The sequence below is a fragment of the Schistocerca gregaria genome, chromosome 8 (genome assembly GCF_023897955.1).
Source record: "Schistocerca gregaria isolate iqSchGreg1 chromosome 8, iqSchGreg1.2, whole genome shotgun sequence".
NCBI classification, from domain to species: domain Eukaryota; kingdom Metazoa; phylum Arthropoda; class Insecta; order Orthoptera; family Acrididae; genus Schistocerca; species Schistocerca gregaria.
The window spans coordinates 329200784-329217559 of NC_064927.1; the positions used below are offsets into that span (position 1 = coordinate 329200784).

The window sequence follows — 16776 nt, forward strand, 5'->3', positions numbered from 1 at the left end:
CAGAACTGGCACTCCTGAAAGAAAGGATATAGCGGAGACATGGCTTAGCCACAGCCTGGGGTATGTTTCCAGAATGAGATTTTCACTCTGCAGCGGAGTGTGCGCTGATATGAAACTTACTGGCAGATTAAAACTGTGTGCCCGACCGAGACTCGAACTCGGGACCTTTGCCTTTCGCGGGCAAGTGCTCTACCATCTGAGCTACCGAAGCACGACTCACGCCCGGTACTCACAGCTTTACTTCTGCCAGTATCTCGTCTCCTACCTTCCAAACTTAACAGAAGCTCTCCTGCCAACCTTGCAGAACTGGCACTCCTGAAAGAAAGGATATAGCGGAGACATGGCTTAGCCACAGCCTGGGGGATGTTTCCAGGATGAGATTTTCACTCTACAGCGGAGTGTGCGCTGATATGAAACGTCCTTGCAGATTAAAACTGTGTGCCCGACCGAGACTGGAACTCGGGACCTTTGCCTTTCGCCGGCAAGTGCTCTACCATCTGAGCTACCGAAGCACGACTCAGGCCCGGTACTCACAGCTTTACTTCTGCCAGTATCTCGTCTCCTACCTTCCAAACTTTACAGAAGCTCTCCTGCCTACCTTGCAGAACTGGCACTCCTGAAAGAAAGGATATAGCGGAGACATGGCTTAGCCACAGCCTGGGGGATGTTTCCAGGATGAGATTTTCACTCTACAGCGGAGTGTGCGCTGATATGAAACGTCCTGGCAGATTAAAACTGTGTGCCCGACCGAGACTGGAACTCGGGACCTTTGCCTTTCGCGGGCAAGTGCTCTACCATCTGAGCTACCGAAGCACGACTCACGCCCGATACTCACAGCTTTACTTCTGCCAGTATCTCGTCTCCTACCTTCCAAACTAAACAGAAGCTCTTCTGCCAATCTTGCAGAACTGGCACTCCTGAAAGAAAGGATATAGCGGAGACATGGCTTAGCCACAGCCTGGGACATGTTTCCAGAATGAGATTTTCACTCTGCAGCGGAGTGTGCGCTGATATGAAACTTACTGGCAGATTAAAACTGTGTGCCCGACCGAGACTCGAACTCGGGACCTTTGCCTTTCGTCGGCAAGTGCTCTACCATCTGAGCTACCGAAGCACGACTCAAGCTCGGTACTCACACCTTTACTTCTGCCAGTATCGCGTCTCCTACCTTCCAAACTTTACAGAACCCATACGTTTTAACGTCCCACACGTGCCTACGATTTCAATATAGAACATTGCCTAAAACACGACCCCTATTTCGCTTTTGATTTTTAGAAAACAGAAAATAGTAAAAATCCTTGTTGTAAAAGCATATAATATTTTTTTGTGTTGTACACCATTTACATTGTATTCTTAGAAAATACACTGCTAGCCGCACAATATGCAACACCAAGAAGAACCGAAAATATCGCAGCCAGACTTGGATTGGGAAAATGACATATGCAAACGTCACTATGGAAAATATGGCCCCATTTGAAGTGAGGAACATGACGAGATGAGTACTGAGTGAAGATAGTAACTGTTCCGAAAGAACAGATGCCAATGATGACCGTGCAGCTTCTCTAGAAAGAAATGACAATTAATCGAAACACTCAGCTGCCAACAGGTGTTGCTGATATACCTCAATGGGGACAGCTGAAAATGTGTGCCCCAACCGCGACTCCAAACCGGGATCTCCTGCTTACATGGCAGACGCTCTATCCTTCTGAGTCACCGAGAATACAGATGAACAGCGCGACTGTAGGGACTTATCCTTTGCACTTTTCCCGTGAGACACACATTCCCAACTGTCCTAAAGGATATTTCCGCAATCCCGGGTTCGATTCCCGGTCACGGCACACATTTTCAGCTGCCCCAATTGAGGTATATCAGCAACACCTGTTGGCAGCTGATGGTTTCGATTAATTATTTCTTTCTAGAGAAGCTGCATGGTCATCATTGGTATCTGTTCTTTCGGAACAGTTACCATCTTCATATAGTTAAAGGCTTCCCGGCCATTGACCTTCTTCTGTGCGAATGCGCACACTTTGCCCGAACTCTTACGGGAATTGCCACCTTAGTCGGTGCGAGTAAAGAGTGAATGGGTAAATATACTTCAGGAACATTAAAAACGTTGCGGACAGTTGGAAATGTGGGTCTCACGAGAAGCGTACAAGGGATATGTCCCTGAAGTCACGCTGTCCTCTGTGCCCTCGGTGGCCCAGATGGATAGAGCGCCTGCCATATAAGCAGGAGATCCCGGGTTCGAGTCCCGGTCGGGGCACACATTTTCAGCTGAGTGTTTCGATTAATTATCATCATTTCTGAGTGTTGCCGCTATTGCCGGTTATAGCCGCTGCTACATATCTTGGCATCGATTCAAAGAGAGACTGCGGATGTGTTGTTGGGGTGCAGCAGTCCCTTCTGCTTCCACATTTTGTCATAAGTTGGTCAAGTGTAGCAGCGGACGGTATATCACGGCTCAGTCGTCCCGCAGTCACTGACCAGATGATTTCGATAAGCAAGATATCAAGAGATGAGGGAGGCCAAGGCAGCAATTCAATCCTATGGGCGACGAAGAAGTCTTGAACATTGATTACCGCAGGGGGGAGGGGGGGGAGGGGCTGCCCATTGTCCTGTTGCAATGTGGCTTTCGGCAAGCTCCAAAGGTGTGGGAGAACAACAGGCTCCAACACTTCAATCTGGTAGATATCGATAACTGGTACTCACTTTTTGCAATGGAATGCTACTTGCTTCTTAACGAAATATGTCTCATCTAAGTATTTGCGGCGTCTTCGGAGATTTTTATCACTGATATGTGTGTCCATAGGCTCTTCTGGAAGCCAATCTGGTCTCAAAATCAAGCAAGTTCATTGCACGTAAGTTTGGGTACCAGGTTAAATGCAGTAATCGGAGTGCACTGCAATACAGAACTGTGGAAAATCTTACATAACGTAGTGTAATAATTTTGATTCCAGAAGTTCGAAAAAGAACTAAATGACTTATATAGAAAACATGGACGTCCTCTGAAATTGATCTGGCTGTGAGGCGCAAGCCTCAAATTAACATTTTTTTATGTATGAGTAAATCAGTTGTTCAGGTTAGTGACAGGTCATGATTCAGGAAATAAATCATATAGCTGACACAAAAAACTTATATCGAAGATAATTTAAGGTTATCCGCTCAATATATGGAAAAAAACTGTCTTACTCCAGACCTCAGAGGGGGAGGTGCATTGTGACATTTCTTGCTCACCCTTCCCCTTCCGAACGCCAATGATAGACGACAGCATCCACTCCATACGCGTAAAACAATTAGGTGAAATATGTTTCTCAAGAAAAAAGTTAAATTAGAAAAGTACACGTAACAGATATTTTTATGTGCAAGATAAATAGCGTGCCTCTAGCAACAGGGGGAGTACAGCCACAAGTAATATTATTCACTTTGCTTCAAATAATGCCAAATAAAGATAAAATCAAAACTCTTAAGATCGTTTACGTGGTCTAGTAATCTATTTGTAGTACTGGACGAAAAACACTTGAGACATTCGCGACAGCAGTGTAGCACATGTCCAAAAGGACAAGACGTCACATATATAATTAAGACGGATGTGCACCAGGTTCTCAATCTTACTGGGATCGGCGAAATTCCACGAGTAATGAGGATAATGAGCAACGGGTACTACATTAGCAGTGTTTGGATAAACTGAGAATGTGAGTCCGACGGGAGGCGTGCTAGGTTAGTCCTACAAGTTGAGATGAGCACCGTGTCCGGTTGGCGTATTGTTCAGCGCATCTGCCCTCTAAACAGGAGACTTTGGTTCGAATGCTGCTTTGCCACAAATTTTCAACTTTTCCCCATGATTTAAAAGAATACTCACTGGCAGATAATATATTTAATTCCTTTGTGTCCATAGTTAATTCCGGAGAAAGTTGAGTGGATACTAAAACATATGCAAAATATTCGATCACTTTATTAAGGCCGGCCGCAGTGGCCGAGCGGTTCTAGGCGCCTCAGTGTGGAACTGCGAGACCGCTACGGTCGCAGATGCGAATCCTGCCTCGGGCATGGATGTGTGTGATGTCCTTAGGTTAGTTAGGTTTAAGTAGTTCTAAGTTCTAGGGGCCTGATGACCTCAGATGTTAAGTCCCATAGTGCTCAGAGCCATTTGAACTTTATTAAACTTCCAACAATCTAAAACATTTAACTTGGAAGCTACCCGTTATGGCAGGACTGTCCACGTATTTGTTACTTTATTGAACGCATAACTTATCATTTGATAGAATACTGAATGATAATCTCTTCTCAATGTATAGTTGACGATAAATTTCAATGCAGTTCTGAATTGTAACACATCTCACACTGCTGGCTCTGAAGTAAGGCGATGCTGTCATCTCAATTGATGACAATAGACCCGAGCTGAATGGGACTGCGCTGTGACGTAAGTAATCTGGCAGTGATGTCGTATGGACGTCTGAAAGATGTACACTCCTGGAAATGGAAAAAAGAACACATTGACACCGGTGTGTCAGACCCACCATACTTCCACCGGACACTGCGAGAGGGCTGTACAAGCAATGATCACACGCACGGCACAGCCGACACACCAGGAACCGCGGTGTTGGCCGTCGAATGGCGCTAGCTGCGCAGCATTTGTGCACCGCCGCCGTCAGTGTCAGCCAGTTTGCCGTGGCATACGGAGCTCCATCGCAGTCTTTAACACTGGTAGCATGCCGCGACAGCGTGGACGTGAACAGTATGTGCAGTTGACGGACTTTGAGCGAGGGCGTATAGTGGGCATGCGGGAGGCCGGGTGGACGTACCGCCGAATTGCTCAACACGTGGGGCGTGAGGTCTCCACAGTACATCGATGTTGTCGCCAGTGGTCGGCGGAAGGTGCACGTGCCCGTCGACCTGGGACCGGACCGCAGCGACTAACGGATGCACGCCAAGACCGTAGGATCCTACGCAGTGCCGTAGGGGACCGCACCGCCACATCCCAGCAAATTAGGGACACTGTTGCTCCTGGGGTATCGGCGAGGACCATTCACAACCGTCTCCATGAAGCTGGGCTACGGTCCCGCACGCCGTTAGGCCGTCTTCCGCTCACGCCCCAACAACGTGCAGCCCGCCTTCAGTGGTGTCGCGACAGGCGTGAATGGAGGGACGAATGGAGACGTGTCGTCTTCAGCGATGAGAGTCGCTTCTGTCTTGGTGCCAATGATGGTAGTATGCGTGTTTGGCGCCGTGCAGGTGAGCACCACAATCAGGACTGCATACGACCGAGGCACACAGGGCCAACACCCGGCATCATGGTGTGGGGAGCGATCTCCTACACTGGCCGTACACCTCTGGTGATCGTCGAGAGGACACTGAATAGTGCACGGTACATCCAAACCGTCATCGAACCCATAGTTCTACCATTCCTAGACCGCCAAGGGAACTTGCTGTTCCAACAGGACAATGCACGTCCGCATGTATCCCGTGCCACCCAACGTGCTCTAGAAGGTGTAAGTCAACTGCCCTGACCAGCAAGATCTCCGGATCTGTCCCCCAATGAGAATGTTTGGGACTGGATGAAGCGTCGTCTGACGCGGTCTACACGTCCAGCACGAACGCTGGTCCAACTGAGGCGTCAGATGGAAATGGCATGGCAAGCCGTTCCACAGGACTACATCTAACATCTCTACGATCGTCTCCATGGGAGAATAGCTGCCTGCATCGCTGCGAAAGGTGGATATACACTGTACTAGTGCCGACATTGTGCATGCTCTGTTGCCTGAGTCTATGTGCCTGTGGTTCTGTCAGTGTGATCATGTGATGTATCTGACCCCAGGAATGTGTCAATAAAGTTTCCCCTTCCTGGGACAATGAATTCACGGTGTTCTTATTTGAATTTCCAGGAGTGTATCTATGGCGATGTCCCGCATTCATTGCTGCATCAGGCAGCGACTGTCCTTTTGGTTATGTCGTGAGATACCAACTTTGACATGAGATCTCGTTCCTCGGACGAAATCAGGTTCTTCCCCGGCGTTCCTACACAAGTGGAACTTCAGGAGTACCGTCATGGCTGCCCGGCATCAGTGCTTCCGCGCACATCGGCTCAGGCTGCAGGACCGCCGGCGGAGTCGACGATGGCATAGGCGACTGCGACGACGCGACCTCGGCCCCTTGGCACCCCTCTAAGGGCGGAGAGGCGGAGAGGCAGAGATGACTGCTGTAGACCCAGCGACATGCAAGAAATCAACGGCAAAATTACTCATGTAAGAACGCCGGATCCGGTTCTGGTGACGCCGATGCAGTCCAGAGGAACTCTGAAAGACTAAGCACAGTGACCCAAGGCCTGCGTGTTGATACCGATCTCCCAAAGCTTTATTGTGCCACAAAATTTAACGTAAACTTCGTAGTGCGGCTGAAATTTTGATGACCCGGTGAAACGAAATGATACACTACCAACACAGAAGATGCTACAGGGTGTCGTGACAACGACACTGCCAGGCGGTGTGACCGAGCGGTTCTAGGCTCTTCAGTCTGGAACCGCGTGACCACTACGGACACAGGCTCGAATCCTGTCCTTAGGTTGGTTATGTTTAAGAAGTTCTAGGTTCTAGGGGACTGATGACCTCAGATGTTAAGACCCATAGTGGTCAGAGCCATTTGAACCATTATTTTGGACAACGACAGTATAGTAATTCTGCCAGCGACTTCCTGTCACGTGACAAGGAGCAGCAGGAGGAAAGATAAATCTTCAACCTTGCTCCAATCTGTGGGGGGAAAGGAGTTTCTTCATCAGATTTTTGAACGTTCAAACGTACCTGTTACCAAGAGGATGAAAAGGAGGCGTAGTTGCATGGTCTATTCCACTGTCAGCACAAAACTGTTGACAATCGGTTGACGTCAACTGTGGTTCATTGTCTGAGACAAGGACCTCAGGAAAATCTTCAACACAAAAAGTAGAAGACAAAATAGATACAGTACTAGCAGTACTGCTGGATGTCATGGAGACTACAAAAGGAAATTTACTGTATGCGTCTGTCACCAAAAACCGTCACCGAGCGAAGTGGCGCAGTGGTTAGCATACTGGACCCGCATTCCGGAAGATTCCCCTAAATCGCTTCAGGTAAATGCCAGTATCGTTCCTATGAAAGGGCACGGCCGAATTCCTTCCCCATCCTTCCCTAATCCGATGCGACCGATGACCTCGCTATTTGGTCCCCTCCCGCGAATCAGCCAACCAACCAACAACCATCGCGTGTTCCTGAATGGAATGCGCTAACACGGTCTGGACGGTTGTGGCCACTGAAAAAAGTGTTGTGGCGGAGTAGATGAATGTTCTGCAGAGACATTACAAGGGGAGGACATTTTCTAAATCTGGGCTTCCACGCCGTGTCAAGTAAGATGATGTAGGTTGAGTTGCTTTATACAAAGTACACACCAATGAACATGGTGCGACCAAGAAAAAAATTCCCTATGGAGGGAATGAGGAGTCACAACCCATACGTAGTCACTCTTTATAGAACATAGGAACATCTGACTGTGCGGATAGCGAGTGACGATGCGAAATGCTGGGGAATTCCTTCCAGCTACGTCACCATCAATGACACACATATTGGAAAATTATGCAAAGAGCTGCCTCAGCAATGCACGGAGAATCGAGAGGATAATTGTGAAGAATTTCAAAACCTTGTGTATTGGTTGGATAATATGATTGCTCAGACGAATCCAATGCTATGTCAGTACCGACTGGTAACTAAGAAAACTAGTCAGCGTTCAAAAGTTGTGTAGTTAAAGCCGATAAAGGCAGATGAACTATAATCATATAGTACTTGAGGGGGTAATAGTACATCTCATTCAGAAACAAAAGTTCATATGAACGTAAGTCCTTTTCTTAACAGGAAACTTAACTTAATCATAGCTAACACTTGGTTTAAGAATCATGAAAGTAGGTTGTATACATGGAAGAACCCTGGAGATACTAATGGGTTTCAGATAGATTATATAATGGTAAGAGAGAGATTTAGGAACCAGATTCTAAATTGTAAGACATTTCCAGGGGCAGATGCGGACTCTGATCGCAATCTATTGGTTATGAACTGTAGATTCAAACTGAAGAAACTGCAAAAAGGTGGGAATTTAAGGAGATGGGACCTGGATACACTGACTAAACCAGAGGTTGTACAGAGTTTCAGGGAGAGCATAAGGGAACAATTGATAGGAATGGGGGAAAGAAATACAGTAAAAGAAAAATAGGTAGCTTTGAGGGATAAAGTAGTGAAGGCAACAGAGGATCAGATAGGGAAAAAGACGAGAGCTAGTAGAAATCCTTGGGTAAGATACTGAATTTAACTGATGAAGGAGAAAATACAAAAATGCAGTAAGTGAAGCAGGCAAAAAGGAATACGAATGTCTCAAAAATGTGATCGACAGGAAATTCAAAATGGCTAAGCAGGGATGGCTAGAGGACTAATGTAAGGATGTAGAGGCTTATCTCAAGAGGGGTAAGATAGATACTGCCTAAAGGAAAATTAAAGAGACCTTTAGAGAAAAGAGAACCTCTTGCATGAATATCAAGAGCTCAGATGGAAACCCTGTTCTAAGCAAAGAAAGGAAAGCAGACAGTTGGAAGGAGTATATAGAGGGTCTATACATGGGCGATGTTCTTGAGGACAATATGATGGAAGAGGATGGGGATGAAGATGAAATAGGAGATTTGATACTGCGTGAAGAGTTTGACAGAGCACTGAAAGACCTAAGTCGAAACAAGGCCCCGGGAGTAGAGAACATTTCATTAGAACTACTGACAGATTTCGGAGAGCAAGTCCTGACAAAACTCTACCATCTGGTGAGCAAGATGTATGAAACAGGAGAAATTCCCTCAGACTTCAAGAAGAATATAATAATTCCAATCCCAAAGAAAGCAGGTGTTGACAGATGCGAAAATTACCGAACTACCAGTTTAATAAATCACAGCTGCAAAATACTAACTTGAATTCTTTACAGCCGAATGGAAAAACTGGTAGAAGCCGACCTCGGGGAAGATCAGTTTGGATTCCGTAGAAATGTTGGAACACGTGAGGCAATACTGACACTACGACTTATCTCAGAAGAAAGATTAAGGAAAGGCAAACCTACGTTTCTGGCATTTGTAGACTTGGAGAAAGCTTTTGACAATGTTCAAATTCTGAAGGTAGCAGGCGTAAAATACAGGGAGCGAAAGGATATTTACAATTTGTACAGAAACCAGATGGCAATTAAAAGACTCGTGGGACATGAAAGGGAAGCAGTGATTGGGAAGGGAGTGAGACAGGTTTGTAGCCTCTCACCGATGCTATTCAATCTGTATATTGAGCAAGCACTAAAGGAAACAAAAGAAAAGTTCGGAGTAGGTATTAGAATCCATGGAGAAGAAATAAAAACTTTGAGGTTCGCCGATGACATTGTAATTCTGTCAGTAACAGCAAAGGACTTGGAAGAGCAGTTGAACGGAATGGATAGTGTCTTGAAAGGAGGGTATAAGATGAACATCAACAAAAGCAAAATAAGGATAATAGAATGTAGTCGAGTTAAGTCGGGTGATGCTGAGGGAATTAGATTAGGAAATGAGACACTTAAAGTAGTAAAGGAGTTTTGCGATTTTGGGCGCAAAATAACTGACTATGGTCGAAGTAGAGAGGATATAAAATGTAGACTGGCAATGGCAAGGAAAGCATTTCTGAAGAAAAGAAATTTTTTAACATCGAGTATTGATTTAAGTGTTAGCAAGTCGTTTCTGGAAGTATTTGTATGGAGTGTAGCCATGTATGGAAGTGAAACATGGACGACAAATAGTTTAGACAAAAAGAGAATAGAAGCTTTCGAAATGTGGTGCTACAGAAGAATGCTGAACATTAGATGGGTAGATCACATAAGTAATAAGAAGATATTGAATAGAATTGGGGAGACGAGGAGCCTGTGGCACAACTTGCCTAAAAGAATGGATTGGTTGGTGTGACATGTTCTGAGGCATCAAGGGATCACAAATTTAGTACTAAAGGGCAGCGTGGAGGATAACAATCGAAGAGCGAGACCAAGAGATGAGTACACTAAGCAGATTCAGAAGGATGCAGGCTGAAGTAGGTACTGGGAGATGAAGTGGCTGCACAGGATAGAGTAGCATGGAGAGGTGCATCAAACCAGTCTCTCGAATGAAGACCACATTGAAACTGTCAGTAAAGACAACATTCTGTAGCCTAATGTAGCTTTGGTTATATGTTATATTCACATATCAGTGCCGGTGATGTAGGACATTCAACTAGTGCCCTTAATTTTCCAACGGGTGTGAGTTGGATGCAGTTAAATAAAGGGCGTATATTCATTTTTGTTGATAATCACCAGTGCTGTCACTGCTCAAAGCATGTAATTTTCTTCCTGACTCACCCTTACTAATGACCACAATTACATTCCTGTTTGTTGATAATTTATGCAACAGGCCGATCTGATGAACCAGTTTTATGGGAGAGCGCAGCTACAATCCTGTAAGAATATCCATCCACAGGTAACGCAATGGGCTTAGGTGGATGAAAATGAATCAGACAAGGAGGACTTAACAGTGCATCCTTTAACTGATGAAATACTCCCTAACATTCTGAGGGCCACACAAAAGGAACACCTTTCTGGTGCAACCAGTTCAGTGGAGTAGCAATTTGTGGAGCTTTTGCAGTAAACATAATGTAAGCTTGTTGTTAGTCATGATGGCCTGTAACTCCTTCATGTTACAAGGCACTGACAGATCTTTAATTGCAAACAAGTGCAAAGAAGCAGGATAAACACCTTGAGCATTTATAACGTATCGTAAATATTCAGGTTCTTTGTGGAAAAAGGAGCGCTTCTCACACTTGAATCCAGCCACAGCAAGGACTTTAAAGAAACATTATAAATTTTCCAAATGTTGAGCATGTTGCCAGTGTACATTTTATATCCTCCCATCTTCGACCATCATTTTGCTCCCCAAATAGCAAAACTCCTTTACTACTTTAAGTGTCTTATTTCCTAATCTTACCTCGACTAAATTCCATTATCCTTGTTTTGCTTTTGTTGATGTTCATCTTATACCCCTCTTTCAAGACACTCTCCATTCCGTTCAACTGCTCTTCCAAGTCCTTTGCTATTTCTGACAGAATTACAATGTCATCGGCGAACCTCAAAGTTTTTAATTCTTCTCCATGGATTCTAATACCTACTCCGAACTTTTCTTTTGTTTCCTTTAGTGCTTACTCAATATACAGATTGAATAGCAGAGGGGAGAGGCTACAAACCTGTCTCACTCCCTTCCCAACTACTGCTTCCCTTTCATGTCCCAAGACTCTTATAACTGCCATCTGGTTTTTCTACAAATTGTAAATAGCCTTTCGCTCCCTGTAACAATAATATTATCCACGTAGTTTGTACATGAAGGGACCTGTGTTGTTAATTATTTTAGGGAATATTGAAAAATACCAGGAGCAGAAGCAGTTCCGACAGGCAGTCTTTGAAACGAGTAAAATCAGGCAAGTGTTGATAACACAATATTGCTTGGACTGTTCATCCACCGGTAACTGTGTCTCTCACGTAAATCACTCTTGGAAAAGAATTTGCTTTGTGCAAATCTGTCAATTAATTCCTCTGGTTGTGGGAGAGAAAGCGAATCCAAAACATTTTGAGGGTATATTGATGCTTTTTTTCAGCACACAGACATAAAACTCCTAATGGCTTTTATAATACGATGAAGGGTGATGCCCACTGACTTATAGAAATGGTTTGTTTCAATCGTTGTGGTTCCTGAGCAGCCCACTGGCATATTACATGGGCGACAGGCCGAGCAAGAGAAAGTCGAAGTTGCACATTGCCTTTAACAGTAATATGAGCTTCAAAATCCTTAACTCTTTCTACTCCTGCTTCAAAAACTTCACTGTACTTACTGCACAAGTGAGAAACATTACTATGAAGCACTAAAACATGATTTGTAACACAATGTCTTGCATCCACCGGTTGAGCAAATCAAGCAAGTGAAAACCAAAAATGTTTGCACTCATGTTAGAAAACAGTACATTAAATGGAATACTCTCCGTAACTGTTATGTAACTGAAGCTGGAGGGGGCAGAAAGGAAAGGAAAGGGAAAGGAAGGAACTTATGATAACAACTTTTTGCAGAATCAGCGTCGATGAGTGAAGATGTGTAGCGGACTGGGACTCGAACCTGGGATCTCCTACTCACTGGACATTTGCGTTAATGCGTTAATCACTGCGCCATCGAGACAAATTGTTTATCGCAAATGCGTGGGCTACCTTGGCAGGCTTCCAGCCGACTCACACTCCTACCCAGAGCCGTCTATTCGCAGTCCTCCATACACACTGGAGGTTGAACGAAATGTGCATCCACTCTGAACGTTGTGGATTAAATGCCCATTGGTGCCTATTTTTTCGGACATGTACAAACAAGTAAATGAACAAGTAAGTTAATAGATTGTTATATTGTACTAGAATGAACAAATCAAGATGTAATTGATTCACATTGGATGGCCGCTGTGGCCGAGAGGTTCCAGGGGTTTCAGTCCGGAACCACACTGCTGCTACGGTCGCAGGTTCGAATCCTGCCTCGGGCATGTATGGGTGGATGTCCTTGCTTAGTTGGGTTTAAGTAGTTCTAAGTCTAGGGGACTGATGATCTCAGATGTTAAGTCCCATAGTGCTTGTTGCCATTTGGTTTTCTTGATTCACATTGTATGCAGGTACCAAATAGTAACATTGGTCTGCAGATCAGAAAATTATTGCTTTTTATTTATTATTACTGTTGTTTTCTTTTCAGGAGTATACTTGATTTGTAGGTTTTAATGCTAGTGATTTATGAAAATTCCACAGAAACAATTTGTTGTGTAATTCTGTTTAGTTATTTGGGATATCATTTGGGCATGTGCACCTCTGGAAATAGGTTTCTCTTTCTTCAAGTTGATTCATGTTATTGTTTTTGTTTGAAATGTGAATTTTTGAATAATTCAATGAAAGAACCAGGTTTTCACGCATAAACAGTAGTTAAATGAAGATTATGGTATAAAGTTCTGTAGATGTCGAGGATGTTAGAGACAGAGCATAGTCTTGGGATAGGGAGAGGATGGGGAAGGAAAAGGACTATATCTTATTCAAAAGCACCATTCCTCCACATCTACAAAGAAATTTCATAAATCTATAGTAACCATTTGAAATTAGTGATTCCTAGAATAACACAAATGTTTAGAAGACATACCTAGCTACATGTGGAGGGGCCTGAAGGTGGTGCCCATGAGACACTGAAACAGGTAGACACATAAAATAATTAATAAAATTACTGCAGTCGGTATTTAAGTTTTTCAAGTCCTTGATCAGCCGCAGCTCCATTCCATTTAGACAACAAGGATAACAGAAACACAGAAACTCTATATGCCTCTGTTGACAGCAAAATAGTTGCCTAAGAATAGCTAATTTCAATATTTCTCAGCAGACAGGATAACTGTTAACCTAGTTTTGATAAGAGGATTCAGAGGTGTTTTACCACATGTGTGGCCTAAGTATCAAAAGATCAACTGCATCTTAGAGTATGGTGGAGAGTAATATGGGATTGTGGGTCCACCTTAATGCTGTGGATGCTGAAACCAGAAAACTGCACGCAGGAACTAAATATAATCAAAGAAATGGCTGTTGAAAATGAATACAAAATTGACATCATATACTAGCTCAAAAAACAAGGTAAAAATGAAAGATAATGATAGTGGTCACCCATTCAAGAGCACAACCAAAGGTTTGAAAAGCAGACAATGTCACATCAGGAAAAAGAAACAGATGGTACACATTAACATACAATAATGAAGTATCATATTGAATTGAAGGCATATTGAAAAGCAAAGGATACAATAACATTTACAACAAACAACACAGTTTAACAAAGGCTAAGATCAGGCAAAAGAATCTCAAACAATTTCAGCAGTGCAGGAACATACCAACTCACATGTAGCTTTTGTCAGCCCCAATGCATAGGACAAGCAAGCGCGAACTTCTAAACAAGAGAACATGAGAGCTCTGAAGAGTGCCAGTACACATTCCACTTTCACAGAATTCCTAATGGATAAAAACCATCATTCCACTAATATCGACTCTGATTTGCACATCCCAAAGCACAGCAACAATTTACACCGAAAACTGACAACTGACAACTGACTTACAAAAGGCTACAGTTGAAAGGAGAAACGTAATAAATGAAAACACAACCCTTTGCAACAACACACACACTCTTCATAGTTCTAAGAGAATTGGCGCAGCACACAGAATAGGAAACACACACATACACACAAAATCACAGACAGAAACATTAATAAGGAACAGAAGTCGTCAGAAATCCCCCGTATAATTTTAAAAATCTTCTCGTAACATGCAAAACCACTAAACAAACAAAACTTATGAAATCTGCGGAAAAAAATTAATATTTGGGTCAACATTTGTAAAACTCTAATTCCTCTCTCTCAAACCCCACCGTATGAGGAGAGGGGGAGAGTTTTAGTTTTAGCGAATCAAAATTTACGAATGTAATAAGTATTTTTTATTTATCCGTAACCATTTTCCACGCAAAAATGAGAACATGGATTTTCTTGGAATCTGATTCTGCAATAAAAATGGAGATTCCCATTTGAAATTTTAAAGTTGCCTCCCACCCCACCCCCAGGGGGCTGGAGTGGCGAGGTAATTTTAGCAACAGCAGATGGCTTCCTCGAAAATAATCAACTTTGGATTCTACACATTTTTTCGTGTTAAGCTTATTTTTCGAGTTATTCTGGTTTGTAAACTTAAAATTTACACCCTGTGTAGTTGCATTCATCGACGTGTTTACTAAATATGTCAAGCTATGCAACTTGTGCATCGATTTTTAGCGACTGTTTAACGACTTCCTACTGTGTACTGGGAAATTGTGCTACTATGAAACAATGCCTCCAATTTTATGTGTTTTCCTGGAGAAATGCTCTAGCACAAGCTAGCATTAGAGTAATTCTACCGTAGCATGGGTTTAACGGGGAGCTAAACCAATTTATGTGTACCTTTTGTCACTATTGTCGTGTAGGAGAAACTGTGTGGATTGACTACATTGAGAAGTTTAAAGAAAGGATGGATAATGTGTCTAGCACAGCAACTGGGTAAAAACCAGCGGGACTAATGTATGGGAAGAAAGAGCACAATGAGTGGGTCAATAAGTTCACTAACGTTCCTAGAGATAATAATCACTGTGAAGGAAAGGTGCCTTATTAGTGAATTTAACAGCAAAGGCGAAACAATTGAAAAATTCTGGTGAGAGTTGAAGATTAGAAGGGCTAATATGTGCAATAAGAGAACTAGTGCTTTTAAGGATACATAGTCAGTCTTTGTTGTTGACTAAAAGAAATAGAAAGTGGCAGCTTTTGTATCTCAGATCATTCAGTATATTAAGAATTCCACACTCAGGAACTTATTTACTTGGCTATCGTGGAAAAAACAGAATAAAAGGACTTTATCCACGCCAAGACCAAAAACAGTATTTTACTTGATGCGAGATTTAACTAGAGAATTCGTTATTGTAAAATGATGATGAATAGAAAATAAGTTATATGGCATGCGCATGTAGCTTGTATTATTTAAGAGGTTAAGTAGAGGTTAATGATAATTTTTTTAAATAGAAAACTAAGAGAGTAGGGACTTGTATATAATACGAGGGTTAGAGCTTCAATGGTGGCAAACATTTATTTACAGCTCATACAAAACAGATACGTGTTTCAAAGTTTTACTGATCTTCAAAGTAGTCACCAGCATTGTGTAAAACCCGTTCCCAGCGCTGTGGAAGTCGTAGGATACTCTTTGCAGTGCCACTTGTGTTGACAGTTCGAGCGGCGCTGTCTATTGCCCGGCGAAATTGCAGAAGTTCTGAAGCGAATGCCGTGAAGTGTTTCCTTCAGTTTATAAATCGAGCTGAACTCACGCCGGCTTAAGTCAGGGGAGTGCAGTAGGTGGTATAGGACTTACCAGCCCCGTCAGCCAAACAAATCAATAACAGCTTGCACGGTACATGCTTGAGCATTATCCTGAAACATGATGGTCAGGTCCTGCAGAAAGTGTCATCACTTCTGTCTCTAAGCTGGTCGTAGGTTGTGTTCCAAAAATGAACAGCATAGAGACATAGTCTAATAAAGCCACTGTCACGAATGATTATGATGATGAAATGATGAGGACAAAACAAACACCCAGTCCCTGGGCAGAGAACATCCCGCTGTATTATCGTGATTTCTGCTGCAATCTGTACACTCCACAGATTCATGATACTAGAGACTGGCTAGTTGTTGTTGTTGTTATGATCTTCAGTTCAGAGACTGGTTTGATGCAGCTCTCCATGTTACCCTATCCTGTGCGAGTTCTTCATCTTTGAGCAACTACTGTAACCTACATCCTTATGAATCTGCTTAGTGCATTCACTCCTTGATATCTCTCTACGATTTTTACCCTCCACACTTCTCTCCAACACTAAATTGGTGATCCCTTGATGCCTCAGAACGTGTCCTACAAACCGATCTATCCTTCTAGTCAAGTTGTGTCACAAATTCTTCTTCTCCCCAATTCTCTTTAGTACCTGCTCATTATTTACATGATCTACCCACCTCATATTCAGCATTCTTCTGTAGCATCCCATTTCGAAAGCTTCTATTCTCTTCTTGTCTAAACTCTTTATCTTCCATGTTCATGTTTCACTTCAATAATGGCTACACACCATACAAATTCTTTCAGAAAGGGCTT

General features: G+C 43.3%; 1 non-coding gene across 1 annotated transcript; it reads left to right on the top strand.

Annotated features, from left to right (window-relative positions):
• Positions 1-2188: 2188 nt before the first annotated feature.
• Trnai-uau (transfer RNA isoleucine (anticodon UAU)) lies at positions 2189-2263 on the top strand. Its single transcript has one exon. It is a non-coding gene; the product is annotated as a tRNA-Ile (tRNA).
• The last annotated feature ends 14513 nt before the right edge of the window (positions 2264-16776 follow it).